At 42.2% G+C, this 16,425-nt stretch overlaps 1 long non-coding RNA gene across 2 annotated transcripts; it reads right to left on the bottom strand.

Annotated features, from left to right (window-relative positions):
- Positions 1-10,002: 10,002 nt before the first annotated feature.
- On the bottom strand, positions 10,003-16,234 carry LOC109198239 (uncharacterized). Of its 2 annotated transcripts, XR_003217891.1 has the most exons (4): positions 16,149-16,234; positions 15,347-15,929; positions 12,067-12,286; positions 10,003-10,045 (listed from the first exon to the last, which is right to left on the bottom strand). It is a non-coding gene; the product is annotated as an uncharacterized LOC109198239 (long non-coding RNA). The 2 variants fall into 2 exon arrangements; XR_003217890.1 differs by lacking the exon at positions 16,149-16,234 and having other exon boundaries at positions 15,347-15,974.
- Between the last annotated feature and the right edge of the window lie 191 nt (positions 16,235-16,425).

The raw sequence follows: 16,425 nt of genomic DNA, 5'->3' as shown, positions 1-16,425 counted from the left end.
CCTGTGATGATATGCCACATATAAACTCATCATCACAGTCATTCCTCACTTTTATGCTCTTTACCTGGCTAGGAACACTTTTGCCAAGTTGGGATTGCTAGCTATTGCTAGTTAGCTCTGTGGTGTGGCAACCTGAAGTTAGCCTAACTGCTCCTGTTGGTTTTAGCCACCACTGCTGAACTACATCTGCGTATTTCTGGAAGTTCCTTTCTCAAGGGACAAAATGAGTGAGGGTGATATTTAAATCAGGCCCACAAACTGATTTACTAAAGTTTCCAGCAAAGGGTTAAAAGTCTTATATTACAGGTAATATACGTTAAAGTCATGAATACTGGTGTCTTTACCCAGAACATGCAGGAACCTGATTATTCCTGAGGTATTCAATTGTCAGGTCCCATGTTCCTCTCCTTCAGGGAACAAAAGCTATAGCCACAGTGCTTTGTTTCATGTTCAGTGTTCAGAGACAATGAATGACTCCTGAAGTCACATTTTGTTGTGTAACACCCAGCACCTCTCCAAATATGATGTTAAGCATTCAATTTAAATTCAGATTTACTGATAAATCATGTCACGTGGCTATTAATGACCAACATGGCAATACAATGTCAACTGGATGGCACAGTTTTAATTTATGGCATTCTGTCTGTGTGTAACACTCACACACATTAGTAACTAAATGAAAGATTGAGTTACTTACTACAGCGGTCCTTAATAAAGACTTACCTTAAACAGGCTTCTTGCAGTCTGATGGGTTGTCTGGATCTCAGGTAGGGTAGACAGGCTTCACAAACAGCATCTAGGTCTGCTTCAGCTGAGAAAACCAAACACAGGACATTTTTACTGTATTTTATTCATATAAAAATTGTAATACTTTTACCTTTTATCCAGAAATTACAACAGAAATCAACTTGAAAAAGAAAATAAAAATGAATAAAATGCAACAAAGCCAAGTTAATTTCACGGATTAATCACAGCGGCAGAATACAGTTTGAGCTCGGTGCCTGGTCTTCGGGTGGATCACTCCCTGCAAATATGTTACTCATAAAACTCCAGGAGCATACAGGTGGATGCTGGGTGGTGGATGGGCTGAAACAGCAGGCAGTGGTGCAGCAGGATGTGAGGAAAGTGGGGCACGTTACATGTCCAGCTCCGGCTTGGCTCCATACATGGTTACAGTTGTGAATGCTTCTTTTCTGATTATGTCCAGTGCGTGCACATAATGACACTTTTATATCCAAAAGAACAAATCCTTTAAAAATATGATCCTGGTTCCGAATAATATGGAGTAAAGATACCACTGCTGGTTAATCTCCTTTTTAAACCCTTCCTTGTCCCACCCACTGTGAACTGAAGCCACAGACATACTGAAACCCACTTCACAGAATAATCACAAAGAGCATCTCAAACACACAACGTGTATCGTGCCTGTTTATCTGCACACTATACTGTATGAGAGAGTTTGCTGTACACAAAGTGCCGTAAGCTATGTTAAAGGAACAGTTTCACAAACAACCTGATTTCTTACAAAATGAAACAATTGTCTTTACACTGCAGTCCTTGTCACTGTTAGATGTAACACTGGCTCTGGAAAGGCTGCAGACAGCTCTGTCACCTTTGTGACTCTTTTCCTCTGTCAGCGATGAACCTCAGTGGGAGTGAATATGAATATTTTCAACATGCTAATGGACGTATTTTGAGCACAAAGTAAACAAAAATAACAACAACAACTTCTCTGAGCTTATCAATTAAATGGCTTTGCATTCGCTGATTGAACAATCACGTTTTCTCAGTTGGGTATAAGAAGAGCTGCTTGCAGTCGTAGCTGTGTGTGCAGTTTGGACCTGAGCAGCATCCTGCTGGCACAGCTGGCTGTGGTCCGTATCATCAAAGTCATGTTTAAAATATGTTTAATGACAGAGCTGCCACAGTGAAGAGGCATTTTTAGCAACAACATCACCGTCACGTGTTTAGGATGCTGAACTGTTTCACAGTTTAAGGTTTTTATAATAAAACAGAGATGCCCTGATTTATGCTGTGATACCAATGGTTGATTTTCATTCACCACCACCCGGTGGTGAAGGAGCTTCAATGAGTTCTTTGACTTTTTTGGCTTTTTCTGACGACTCATCTCCCCACACACAGCTTTAATGTCAAATCAGGCTAACAACCTAATTGTTAACCTTAGCATAGAGACATCTTCATCTCTGTACTAATGTACAGACACAAACTTGTATTGCTGTTGTCTCACTCACAGGAAGAAAGCTGACTATAACTCATTCATTTAAGAAGAATCATAAAGTTTATTCCTACAAGAAAGTTACAGCCCTGTGATCAAATAGGCTTTGATAAGATAAGATAAGATAAGATAAGATAAGATAAGATAAGAGGTCATCTATCTTCAATGTGGTTTTACATAAATGGGCTTCATGTTGCACCAATCTCCATTAAGTGAGGCGTCAACTAAGAATAGTTGTCTTGCTCTGATTTGTCCATGTTGTGGCTGCTTTGATCATTGCCAGATCCCAGGTACAGTTCTACAGGATGATGCACTCATGTTGTGTCTTGGTGAAACTGTGCTGTTTGTGAGCACTGTGTCTCTATTCTCTCACCCAGATCCAGTCTCTGGCACAGTCAGCCCAGCCCCTGCAATACAGCCAGCTGCAGTTTGTAGGCCAGGGTGTGTGTGTAGACAGGCCCAGCCTTGGCGCTTTATCGGAGCCTGCCGTGCCAGAGAGGCGCTCAGCTTGGGCAGAACCTCTTTAGAAACCCTCCTCCTCGCAAAGTCCCCTCATGTTTCACCCATGTAATGTACAAAAATGTAATGTACAAAAGCAGCAAGCTGTCAAAATTCAATAAAACCTTCCCGTTGTGTACTCCTGGATGAATTGTAGTATTTACAAAACGCGTATATATCCAAAAGCTGATGAAACAATTTCCCAGCAGCAGCTCTGAGTGAATAAATAACTGTTTACAGACTTAACGTGTCTGTATTTGTCAGCTCATCAATAAAAATATGAATAACAAATTTAAAAATATTCCAGCTGATGACAGGAGCTGACGAGTAGCCTAATTTACACCCACAAGTTGAATCAGCGGACACTTGCACCAAAGATCACAAAACACTATCAGCTTCATTTATCCCAAAGTCCTACTTTGTGATTCTCTGAGACAGTTTGAAAAGCAGCCTCTAAGAAGGCATCCACAGTGATTTTCTGTGCTGATAGAAGAAATGTTAGTTTCAAGAGTCTTCACATTACAACCCAAAGAAGAAAATAATAGAACTATTTCTGAATGAAATAAGCCTGTTGTTGGGCACCATCTTTCATTCTTCCACTACTAAGAGTTTAAAACTAAAGACGACTTGAATACTTTTGACTCACGTAATGAAAAGAGAGGTTTGTTTTACTTACCCTGAAGGCTCTGAGGACTGCTAATGGGTCATCGGCTGTGAGTGTCTGCAGGAGTGCTGGCCAGCAGCGATGAGCCATAGGCAGCAGTTCATTTTCCCTCTCACTCAGCACCTGAAGGCACAACTCCAGCACGTCCAGTACCTAAAGACAAAGACGCACAACACACCTAACAGTTATCTCTGTTTTGATCCTGATTATATGTGAGCTGAAACTAATTATTGAGGTCTTCATTGAGAGCCCAAACTCCTGAGCAGGCACGACTTCAGCACAGACTTATTTCTGTTTCACTCCTGGACCAGACTGAATGTTTTTCCTTGATGAGCATTACACCAGTGAACAGTCATCCACACAGTTCTGACAGGATGAATTGTACCAACGCTGGCGGTCCTACCCTCACAAGAATGATTATTTTGTTACTAGTCCAACAGTTGACTCTACATAAAACTACCTTGAGTCGGAGCCTGAGGCTGGGATCAGACAGCAGATGAATGCAGCGCTCCATAACATCCTTAGTGATGCTGAGGTGGGAGGGAAGCTCTGCTTTCACATCAGGACTACCAGCATCTTCAACATCCTCACACTCAGTGGGAGGGACCTCTGCAATGGAGCACATGTACAGTTAGACCGCCAGTTTAGCAGTGAGGTTCAGATTTCTATGACTCTTAATTACAATGATCCATCTCCTCTACACTCTGAATCTAATATAACCACCACTACAACCTATAGCTTATATTCCACTGGCCCTTAGACAGACCTATTACCTCTGTCTTCAGTGTTATAATCATCCTCTATTCCAATGCCCTCTGTCAGTTCTTTCTGTTTGCGGTAATTCAGCAGGAATTGGCGAATGCTGAGGTCTTCCTGGTCACTGGAGCTTTTCCTGGAGCTGGCAGACGTACTGGTCCTGCTACAAGTGGAAGGAAACCACCTCGCTAAAGGAAAAACAAGACAACAATATCAAAATAGGTTTGATTACAATAAAATAAGTCAGTTGATCAAAATCAGTGTGACACAGACGCTGATGTTTTTGAAAAGAGCCCATCAGTAACATTTAATTCATACATTTTTACTGTGAGGGCTTGTTAAACTGCAAACACGTATAGTGCCGCTGTATAAATATTATTATGAATATTAATTCTACAACAGAAAACGACTCAGCATTTAAACCATCACGACGTATTAAATGTTTCCAAAGATACTGATAATTTGATAACGAGTGAAGTTATATATCCTGAAACGTACTCCTTGATAGAAATTTTGAAAGGCACTGCAGAAAACATAAAGTTAAGCAACATAAAAATTGTGGCAGTGCATGCAATGAGTCACATTTTCTTCTTTGTCCTCTTTGACTCCCAGTATACGTGAGACTCAAGCTGACATCACTGTTGAAATCTTACCCAGTGCCTTCATGAGCGCGTGCAGCGCGGAGCAGAAAAGAGCAGCTGTGCGCTCGTAGCTGAGATCCAGATCCTGAACCATGTCCCCGACCAGCAGGCTGCAGTCAGAGTGAGTCAACAGAACTGTCAACACCGGTGGAGCCTGGCCAACAAGACAGGATTATAATGAAATACAGTACAAGCTCAGGGCAGCACAGGCTTAAGCAGATCAAGGAGGAAATCGGGTAAACCCTCCAGCAGTTATTTCTGTGTCCATTTTGGGTTAAAAACAAAAAACACGTCATAACTACCTGTGGATGCTGGCTGAGCCTCTGAAGGTCGAGTGATATGTCATTAAGCAGGTAGTCAGAGTTCTCATTGATCAGTTCCTTGAGGGAAGCGTATCCACAGACCTTATTGATGTTCCATATGGAGCTCAGCGCCGCCTGGCTGACCAGCAGCGTCTCCTCACCAGCTTTCTCCAGCACAGGATACAGCCAGGTCGTCAACAAGGGACGGAAATCGCGGCCCAGCGCCTCAGCACAGCAGGCGAAGGCCTCCAGTTGGATGCACAGCTGACAGATGTTGCTGTTGAGCTGGTGGATCGTGGATGCAGATGTTGATGATGAAGGAATCACTTGGAGAGAGCCGGCATCACTGTTGCATATGGAGAGGAGTCTGGATGGACTGAGCAGCTACGCAAAGAGACAAAACACATGTTAATGCACTGCTTTTTAGCCACTTTTACACATGCACTGCAGCTCTGAAGTTTTCAAGATATTATCCATGCAAGTGAGAACGCAAATGTCTGACACAGTTACATCAGACATTAAACAGCCTTTAGCCTTCCTGCTCCTGAAAGCCTGTATTATATCTGACTGTGCTCATGTAGGGACAGCACAGATCAGCCTTTCTCAAAGTCAAGAGTGGGGCCAATTTAGGATCTTCACTCAAATTTAAAATACAAGGGAAACTGATGTATTTCCTTACATAAACAAAAACAACACATGCTGTTATAAAATGCTCATCCTACGCAGTCATATGCAAAGTGTTAAAATCAGTGTGTGATCCACCTGCCACTAAGAGATATTATTTCTCTTTGGTAGATGGAAAAATATAATCAAACTCACTGTCAGTAGCTACAACAGCACATTTGTTATAATATGATGAATCAAGCATTTAGATATTAAATAGTATTGAGGGAGACAGGATCAAATACAGTGAGGCATCTCGGGTGGGCAGAGCCCTGATTCAGTAGGGTGAATAAGGGATCTCGTCTCCTCCGTACTTAATGAGTGTGGTGTACCTGTCAGTCATGTCTGGCACATAAGACACCAGGTAGGTCCCATCATGGTTGTCACAGATATTTGCTTCTTGGGCTTCCCGTCTGGGTCCTTCAGGAGAAAATAAAAACTGTTACCTAAATATCAACACTTTGGTTACATTATTGTGTGGTCCACGTTCATGCGCTCACAGTGATCTGCACTGCCAGCAGTCCCTCACCTGCATCTTTGCCATCAATGTTGAACTTCACTGGCAGAGAGCTGGGCACTCCAGTGGTTTTAAGGCCGGATCCACTTGCACGCACCTTGCTGGCATCATGGGTGGGCAGCACCTTCACCTTGTAAGGGTGGACAAAAGGGAAGAGAAGAACAACACGCTCACAAATGAAAGGAGCCTCATTTACAGAACCCAGTAAACCACACAAAGACTTTTCCATTTTTAAAGCTGGCCAGAGTGCAACACTGTAACATGTAACACCTAGAAGGTTCAGATGGTTGCAGTACTTTGCTCATTTGGATCAAAAGTTTGGGGGAAAATCTTTCATTAAATCAAGTGATTGTAATGCTCTTGCTTCCGTTGTGTAGTTAACCATCTATCATTTTAGATGTTTCATTAGCAGCCTGATGAAATTAGCTGTGGCGTTAGCCCACTTCAGCCATCCAAACAGATGACCATCTAAGGTGAATTATGCAGATCACCAGCACAGTACACAGATTACCACTTCTTATTCCAGCCAGACTTGTTGTTACTTCATTCTAATCATGCAGTAACAACAAAGATTTATTCCTACTGGCTTTTTAAATGTGCTTCTTCTATTCTAGAAAAACAAAAACATGTTATCACAGGCTTTTGTTTTTTTCAATGACATTTGTGTTGGCTGTGTCAGTTGCAGGCAAACATTTATCATAATGGTTAGATATTAGGAAATAGCTTAAAATCAGTGCATATTTAACTTGTTACACTGCCTTAATGTTGCCTGCATGGGATCTCCTCATCAGCATATGACTGTACCCTGGATGATGATATGTGAGGAGCTTGAACTTGATTCCCTAACAGAAACTAATTTAGCTAGCTTAGCACACATGTCTTGTGGCAAGATATGCACCTAAATGCTTTAAGTCATTGGCTGTTCTGCCAAATTCCCACCAACCTGCAACTTTGTGAGCTGACTGTTTCGGGATTTTTCTGTTTTAGACAACAAAAAGAAAAGAAAAAGATCTACAGATTCAGGCTTTTCCTTACCTGTGGTAGTCGGCGTAGAATGACGTCACTGACACTGGTTTAATATGAAAACAAACTTTCTCAAACAAAAAACAAAAACAAAAAAAGAAGAAGTGAGTCGGCGTGTCATCTTTACCGAGCACCATACATGTTTGCCTCACATTAAAATTATTATTTTTCCTTTTCAAAAATAATTTGTCTTCAGAGAAGTCAAATATATCAAATTTGCACGAACTCCACGGCCCGGCAGGTGGCGCAGAGCACTTGTCGCTGGCCCCTGGCAGCTTGAAGCACAGACCGTCGATGGTTCGAGTCTCACTCGGTCAAAATCATCTCTGTAGCTTCGGCCTGCTAGCGGGATTCCTGGTCTGCGCAGGGAATCCCGAGTTTTTTTTCTTTCTTTTTTTTCTTTTTTGGGGTGTTGGGGCCTTTATTTATAAAGCTGGGACTATCTCCGTTGTCATGGCTACCAACAACAACGCCAACTTGGGGGAGAGCAGAGAGCCGATAGCCGATAAGCACAGACTCATTCATCCTTTCTCCACTTTCTTTTCATAGCTGCTGCTGACGCTGGGACTTGTGTGGCTTTGCAGTTTTTGCCTTGTTGGGAGCTTTTAAGGACCAGCCTTGAATTTTACACATTTGACGTCACTGACATTGGTTTAATATGAAAACAAACTTTCTCAAACAAAAAAAAAACAAAAAAAGAAGAAGTGAGTCCGCGTGTCATCTTTACGAGCACCATACATGTTTTGCCTCACATTAAAATTATTATTTTTCCTTTTCAAAATAATTTGATTGATATCATGCCTTGTATGGTGTCAGGAAGACACACGCACACACACACACACACACACACATATGCATGTCTTAACCGTCACGTGGTTAAGTGAATTGTGTGTAACCTCTGTTGTCAATAAAGAGTGAGGCGGACGCAGAGGAGTTGGAGTTGCTTGGACAGGCGAGTGGCAGCTCTGCTCTCCGACGCTCCCCTTGCAAGTAAAACGTACTGAGGTGTCTGTGTGTTTGCTTTCAGTAACAGTTTCTGTTTACCAGCACGGTTGACTTAAACCCAACAGAATCATTCATTGTAAATTACTTCTGATGTTTGAGGAAATATCTACACAGGTATGCAGAAACCCACTTTTACTAACAATCACTCCTGTATATTGTAATCTTAGACTGTGATTCTGTGTCCAAGTTTATCAGGTCAGATGGATAATATACGAGTAGAAAAACCTTTCAAAGAATAAGCCATTCCAGATGAAAATAGCATAGCTCAGGTTTTGTGCAACTGCATTTCATAAAGTGAAAAACATTGTTCTCATCAAAGGAAGCATTACATTTAGAAAGTTTGGGGTCCTGAGCAATGACTTTTTGGGTTCAAAGGGATGAAAAGCTGGTGGAGTGTGTGCTAATGTCTGTAGAAAAAGGTTTTTATACAACTGGACGTGTCACTCTCTTTTCAGGAAAGTGCAAATTTGATCTAATCATATTAGAAATGTTGTGTTTCAGACACAGATGTTGCTAGATTTACTATTTTTGAAGCGAGTATAATATTTTGTATAAGGATGAGGGTGTTTATGTATGAAACTGGAACAAAAGGTGAAGATTTCTTACACCGTGGTGCGTAACTCCCTACAAACAAAAGTGCAAACTGGGTCCAGTTATGTCTTGATGCATGCTCAATCATCCAGGTAACTAAATCCCAAAAGGTTCATTCTGTTAGATGAGATAAGACTTTATTGATCCCACGGCGGGGAAATTTTTTCCTCAGCTCAGGTACAGATAGCAGAAGGAAAATACAAATAAAATACAAACAAATATAAAACATAGAATAGAATAAACCTTTATAATCCCACTGATTAGAAAATTTGGTGTTACAGAGCTCTTACAGCAAGGGAAAATAAAATATAAAAGGAAGACACAGGGTGGTCCTATGAACGTAAGCAACCAAAGTTCGTATATACAGGTAACAATGTACAGATATGTATAGAAAAATTGAGCAAATTGTACGGAGATATGTATAAATGTAGAGTAAACTAACAAGCTGGTGAGTAAGATGACCAAAGGAATGTTAAGCTGCATTATAGAGTCTGACAGCTGCTGGTAAGAATGACCTGCAGTAGCGCTCCTTCCTACACTGTGGGCGTAAAAGTCCACTGCTGAAGGAGCTGCTCAGTGCTCGTACAGTCTCATGCAGGGGGTGGAGGTGTTGTCCATGATGGATGTTAGCTTAGACAACATCCTCTCCTCCCCAACCTGCTCGATGGACTTCAGCGGACAGTCCAGGACAGAGCTGGCCCTCCTGACCAGCTTGTTGAGTTTCCCCCCGTCCCTCTCTGCCATTCCACCACTCCAGCAGACCACAGCATAGAAAACAGCAGACGCCACCACAGTGTCATAAAATGTCCTTAGGACTGTCCTGTTCACCCCAAAGGATCTCAGCCGCCGTAGCAGGTGGAGACGACTTAGACCCAGTAGAGTGGTTGAAGGAAAAGGGGGACAGGTGAGGTGCATTTCATGTCCCCGGTGCTGTGGGGGGTTGCAGAGAGGTGTGACGAGCTCTGGTGGATGGGGGAGGGAAGGGCTACTGAATCAAACCTGTTAAACAACTGGTTCAATCTGTTAGCCAGAACCTGGTCTCCAGACTCTGGACCCCCTCCGCTCACAGTGCTCCGTCCAGTGATGGTGTTCAGTCCTCTCCACACACCTCTGGTGTTGCTCTGCTGGAGCTGCGCCTCCACCTTCCTCCTAAAAGGAAGCATTACATTTAGAAAATAAATACTTGTTTTATATTTGTTTGTATTTTTTGTAAGATAATACACTATATACACGGAGTTTATCTGGACGTAGTGTTTTCAGTGTCATCCAAGTGACTCTAGAGGATGAAAACCTGTTGGAGTGTGTGCTAATGTCTATAGCAGGGGTGTCCAAACTACGGCCCGCGGTCCATTTTTAATTGGCCCGCACTTCAACTTTTGCTTGAGTGTATGGCACTTCTTAGTTTTAACACCAGGGGGAGCTGCTGTTGATCAAGGCAGTTGCTCCACCAAAAAGGACAATCCTAGAAGAAATTTACCCCAAGTTACTGAACATGGCAGAACCAAAGAAGCGAAAGGTAGAAAGTGAGTGCAGAAAATTTCAGACACGGTGGGAGAGTGAATATTTCTTCAAAGAATTCAAGGGAAGTGTCTGTTTTATCTGCACTGAAACTGTGGCAGTTATGAAAGAGTGTAATGTACGACGTCATTATGAAACCAAACATCAGGTTATGCATCCTACACTGGTGCTGAGCGAGAGCAGAAAGTAAAGCAAATGGTAGCTGTCCTGCAGGGTCAGCAACAGTATTTTTTTTTGTGCTCAAAAAGTCCAGGAAAAGGCTACAATAGCCAGCTATGAGGTGGCCCAACTCCTCGCAAGACGTGGAGTTACAGAGGAGCTGCTCGATCTTAAGAGTCTAAAAGGCACAACAACAGGTATGGATACTTTTGAAGCTGTGTCAGACTCAATTGACAAAATGGGACTTAAATGGGACAAGCTGTGTGAAGATACAACAGACGGGGCTCCAGCTATGGCGGGTGCACACAAAGGAATGGCGTCTACGATGTGCGCTGAGGTGAAAGAGGCTGGAGGTGAGGCTGTTGAATGCACTGTACTGTTCACCAAGAAGCCCTTTGTGCCAAGACAGTCAATCTTGGAGATGTAATGAACACTATTGTAAAAACTGTCAACATAATTCGAGCAAGTGGACTGTACCACGGAGAACTTCAGGCTTTCCTTTCTGATGCGGATGCTGAATATGGGATCTACCACTCGGAGGCGCGCTGGCTAAGCCGCGGTGCCGTGCTGAAGCGTCTTTACTCCCTGAGATCAGAAATTGACCATTTTTGAAAGAGAAGGACCGACCTCTTCATGAGCTGAATGACCCTCTATGGTTGGCAGACCTTGCATTTTTAGTTGATCTTACTGATCATTTAACCACCCTGAACAAGAGCCTACCAAGGGAAAGAGAGCTTGTACCACAACTTTATGCGCACATGAAAGCATTTTGGTGAAGCTCAATCTCTTTAAGACACAACTGCGCAACTTCAACGTTGTGCACTTCCCCACACTGTCCAAGACCAGAACTGCTTATCCACAGGCCAACCTTTCTGCTAAAAAAGGGAAATGTGTGTCTGTGATTACATGTCTCGAAACAGAATTCAGACAGCGCTTCCAGGATTTTTCTGCCAGTTCTACAGGAGCTTGGAAAAGGAAAAGTGTCCTCTGATGAGACGCCACGTGAAAAAAAATGATCAGTCTATTTGGCTCAGATTTGCTCCTTGGTCAAATGACATTTGTCCGGATTTTTGGCACAAGTGGTGTCAGATCAGCAAAAGTAAAACGAAAACAAAAATGGGTACATTTTCAAATCCTTTGTTTATGGACAGAATTCGTCCTGTTGGACACAAGAAGCAGACTCCAAAAAAACTTTGAGACTCTGCAGAAGTCTGATTAGGCTGCTGTTTATCCAACTGGCTCACTGTGGTTTTTATGAAGTCATCTGTAATGTGTCACCTTTTCTGTAGAATGAAGAAGTGCTTCCCTTCTTTTAAAGGAAATACAGGCTTACAAAGATCCTCTAAACATGTTTCTGAAATAATCCTAAACACAATCATTAAATCAAAACTGCAAGAAACAATTTATTTAATCACTCTTCTTCACTTAATTCCTTAACTTAGTAAAAAACAAAACAAAACAAAAAATAGACAAAAACTCTTCTGCTGTCTCACCTCTGTCAGTGTTCATGCTGTTGCAAGAACAGGTGGAGGTGCAGGTGGAACTTTGACTTCACTGTGGTTTCTATGTGCAGGCAGGAGTGTGACATCTCAGAACAGCAGAGGATTGTGGTGCGCGGTGACTCCTGCTGCGACGCCCCCGTCTGAGTGTCCTGAGCTCCTGGTCCTCAGCAGACGGCCCACACACTCATTTATCACCATGTCTTTATCCTGCCTGTAAGAAAGCAAAGACAAGGCTAACATTACAAACAGCCAGCAACCAATCCCTTTTACTCCACCGCCCAAAAACCAGTGAGAAACACTAGCTAGTATTAACTTGGAATCAAAGTCCACTAGGGCTGCCACAAACAATTATTTTGATAGTCAACTAGTCACCGATTATTTTGCGATTAGTCGACTAATCGGATCATGCATCCATTGGACGTAAAACGTACAGCTTATTGCACCAGCAGCATCTGCTCTTATATAACATTAGCTTACAGTTTTAAGTGTTTAGGGCAGGGGTGCCCAATCCTAGTCCTCGAGAGCTACTGTCCTGCAGCTTTTAGATTCATCCTTGTTCCAACACACCTGAATCAAATGAATGTCTTGTTATCAGGCCTTTGCCAAACTTGATGACATGCTGAAGAGGTCATCAAACCATTTGATTCAGCTATGTTGGAGTAGGGATGCATCTAAAAGCTGCAGGACAGTAGCTCTCGAGGACTAGGATTGGGCACCCCTGGTTTAGGGTATGTGCTAACTAAAAATAAAGACAAGATGATAGTTTATTAAATTTAATGAGATTTACAGATTGTTTCGGTAAAGTTTAATAAACTCCTTGCTATCTAAAATATAACGGGACACCGGAGTATATTCTGAACATCTCACACTTCTGATAATCAGTTGTCTGCTTGACGTTTATTCGGCCGTGTATGAACTATAACTTTAATCTCAGCCAAACCGATTTACTCAGGAACAAATAAAATACTAAAAAAAAAAAAAAAAAGGCCAAACAATAACATTTTTAAGTTATCTAACTGACTTATATATGTTCAACCTGAGTAGCGAAAGACGGTGGTGCGTTTGAAAACGATTTGCCTGGAGTCCGGTGTTCTCACGGGCTCTAGTGAGCCTTGCCCCCGGCTAGCTATGGAGCTAGTGGGTAACAGACGTCTCCGAAAACGTCGGAGCGCTTTTGAAAATATGCGGTGTCTTGATAAACTGAGCAGATATTTGAGGTTTACACAGCTACATTCTCGCCTGAAAATATGTTAAACGTTTATTTTGTGACCCAGAAAGATTAATAAGAGTAATATTAAAACTAACTAGCTGCCGCCATTGTTGAAAACTGAGCAGGGCCGCGCTATGAATTCTGGGACACTGCTTCTTCTTCTTCTTCGGAGTGTAACGGCAGCTGGCATCCTTGTACATGCAGTGCTGCCATCTTCTGTTTCAGTCCGTTATTACACTCTTAAATCCTACTACTTATTCCTGCGTCTTTTGTGATCTTACAAAGCTTCAAACCACGCGTCGACTATTAAATCAGTCGTCGACGATTTTCATAGTCGACGTAATCGTGACTAGTCGACTAATCGTGGCAGCCCTATTCAGCAACAAAGACGCCATCAAAAAAGTCACGGCCATCAGAGCAACATCAGAGAAACAATAAAGTCTAACCATGGAAGGTATATAGAAATATATGCATAAAGACACAAAAACAAAGAACATCGACAATGAGCACCTTTCGTTTTGCTGAAAGTGATATAGCTTTCTCTTCCCATCAACTGAAACCACCAACATTTCAGGTGTGCATGCTGGGCAGCTGAAGCTGACATCACAGCACAGCTGCTCTTCCTCATCAAGAAAGCTGTGCTGCAGTGCAATCAACTATTACATTTAGGCAAAGATTACTTTTCATCCCTAAATGATTGACGGTCAGAAACTCTGACCTTGTCTCTACAGACAGCAGAGAGCTGCTGCCTTCCTGTGGGTAGGAGTTCATTTTTACCCATCACCCCAGTTAAATTTCACTGGGGTCTGTCTCATTTATATGCCAGAACCAACACTTTGAAGCACTTTTCTTTGTAGCTCAATGGAGACACACATTTATGATCAGGTCCCCCAGTTTCAGACACACTTGCACAAGCACACAGATGACCAATATCTCACAGTGGTTTAACACAGATCTGTCTGGGCTAAAGTACAGACATCGAACGCTATGACAGACCGAGGCAACTATGACCCTTGCAATTTTAGAAGAAGTCTGCTTGAAAGTAATCATGGACAGAATTCATGTTTCAAATTATTCTAAAAATGCACTTCAGCAAGTTTTTTTTTTTATAATGCCTACTAAAGATGTTTTCAAAGGGTTTCCCAGATATGGGTTATTTCTAGTCCCAGATTAAAAGAATAATTCAGTGAAGACCTCCATTTAAACAACTTTAAGCCTAGCACTAGGCTTAATCCATGTCTGGGAAACTGCAGCATTATCCATGGAGGCATGAGCATTTAGCATAATATAGACAACAACCTCTTTAACTTACCCTAAAATCTGACTTGACTAACTCCAAGAAGGGAAACCCTGCTTTTACTGTCCAGGAAATGGAGATCAGTCACCCAGTGCAAGTGCAACTGTCATTTAAACTCAGTCTACAGTCAGACCAAAAGCCACCTCGCCAAATGTATTTACACAGCTGTGTGGCCAAAGGCAGGGGGCAGCTTGGGTACGGCTGTAAACATTAGCCTCTTTAACTGCAGCTGAACGCCATCCCTCATTGTCTGCTACTTACAATGCAGTTAGAAAACAAGATCTACGGGTTTTCCTAATATCATTCACCACTGAAAATATTTTGGTCTGTTAGATATTTCAGCAGCATACACAATTTACATCCAATACTGCAACAAGCTTACTTACCAGCATTTTTTTATCAGATAAACTCAAATGAAACAAGTTGGTTAATTGGAAACAATTTCAACTTTCAAATCATGTCACTCTGTGTTTATTGGAAAGGAGATTAAAATGCATGATAGGCTGAACCCACCCGAGGGACTCATAAAGTTTGATCTATGAATTCCTGATACATTTTTGCTTTATAGAGGCAGAAATGTTGACCATGAAAGCTTTTTGTAGTGAACTATGCTGCTTTCACCTACAAAGCATCCAGAGCACACAGTACATGTTGCTATAAGCTACACCACATAGCTGCTACAATTTAAACACACCCACAATTTGTGTATAATCGCTATCGCCAGACTATGTCTCAAGAGCATATGACCTGTTGATAAAACTCACTGTTATGAAGATAGATTGGTTCCAGTGTCTTCATGAAACGCTGCCTTTATCCATCTTCTGGGGCGTGCCTGCAGTGGACTTGTGAACAGTTCCTTGTGAGGGAGCTGCTGGTGGAGCTCACAAGGTCCTCCTTCATTCCTACCATGAGCTTCAGTCTTCCTGATCTTTCTCAAACACGCCTCTCTCAGTGGGTCAACAGAACATCTGGCACAGGACAGCTGTGATGAAAGAAAAGGAAGAGGTTTCTCCAAACCTCTGGACCAAGGAAACCCAGCTGGGTCCTGATGGTCTCCCACACTACTTTCACCCCGGGTGGACGTAGCTGTCGATAATAATCGGCACTCTGTTCACTGTTAGGAAAGGAAAAGAACAAGTTACACTACAGTACTGATACCTTCTGCTGCTCTTTTCAAACTTGCCACCTTACCAGGCTGTAGAGTGCTCTGAACACTTAAACACTTTGAAATCCATTACACACTCACACTCACAGTCTTAGGTGAAAATCTCCAAGGACAGCATTACACTTTTGCTATGAACAGTAACTCTGGAGCTCTGTGGAGTGTGCAGATGATCTCATTACTGTCTAAAAATGGATAACAAAACCGAAGGAGTGCCGAATCATTGACAAATACAGAGTAACAGGTGTGCAGCATGGCTAACTAGGTAGCAACAAGCCTCTAACACAGCAGCGTGTATGCTAGCGGCTAATCTAGCGAAGAAATGAACAGAGTGCTTTTAGGTGTTGTAGAAGGATAAGATGATAAGCTGTGTGTGTTTTTCAGAATGACCTGCTTGTATTTACCTTCATTGAAGGAGTGGTCAGTGTGGGTATAGCCATGAGGCAAAAAAGACAGCTGAAGCGGAAGAGTGTGGTGAAAACATGGTGCTGCCGCGGCCAGCAGGTTTCCAAGCAGGGATTCGGGTAGCAGGAAGGCTTTGGTAAGCCGTCCAACATCCAGTCCCATTTGTGAATGCCAATAAAAAATAGCTAGGTGTCCATGTGTAATTTGTGTGGAACAATATTGCACAAGAAGCTTAATAGATTTAGAAAAACGATAACAAAAAAAATAAAAAATTGA

The sequence above is a fragment of the Oreochromis niloticus genome, unplaced genomic scaffold, assembly GCF_001858045.2.
Source record: "Oreochromis niloticus isolate F11D_XX unplaced genomic scaffold, O_niloticus_UMD_NMBU tig00002981_pilon, whole genome shotgun sequence".
Lineage (NCBI taxonomy): Eukaryota > Metazoa > Chordata > Actinopteri > Cichliformes > Cichlidae > Oreochromis > Oreochromis niloticus.
This window is presented reverse-complemented; position numbering and strand designations above follow the sequence as displayed.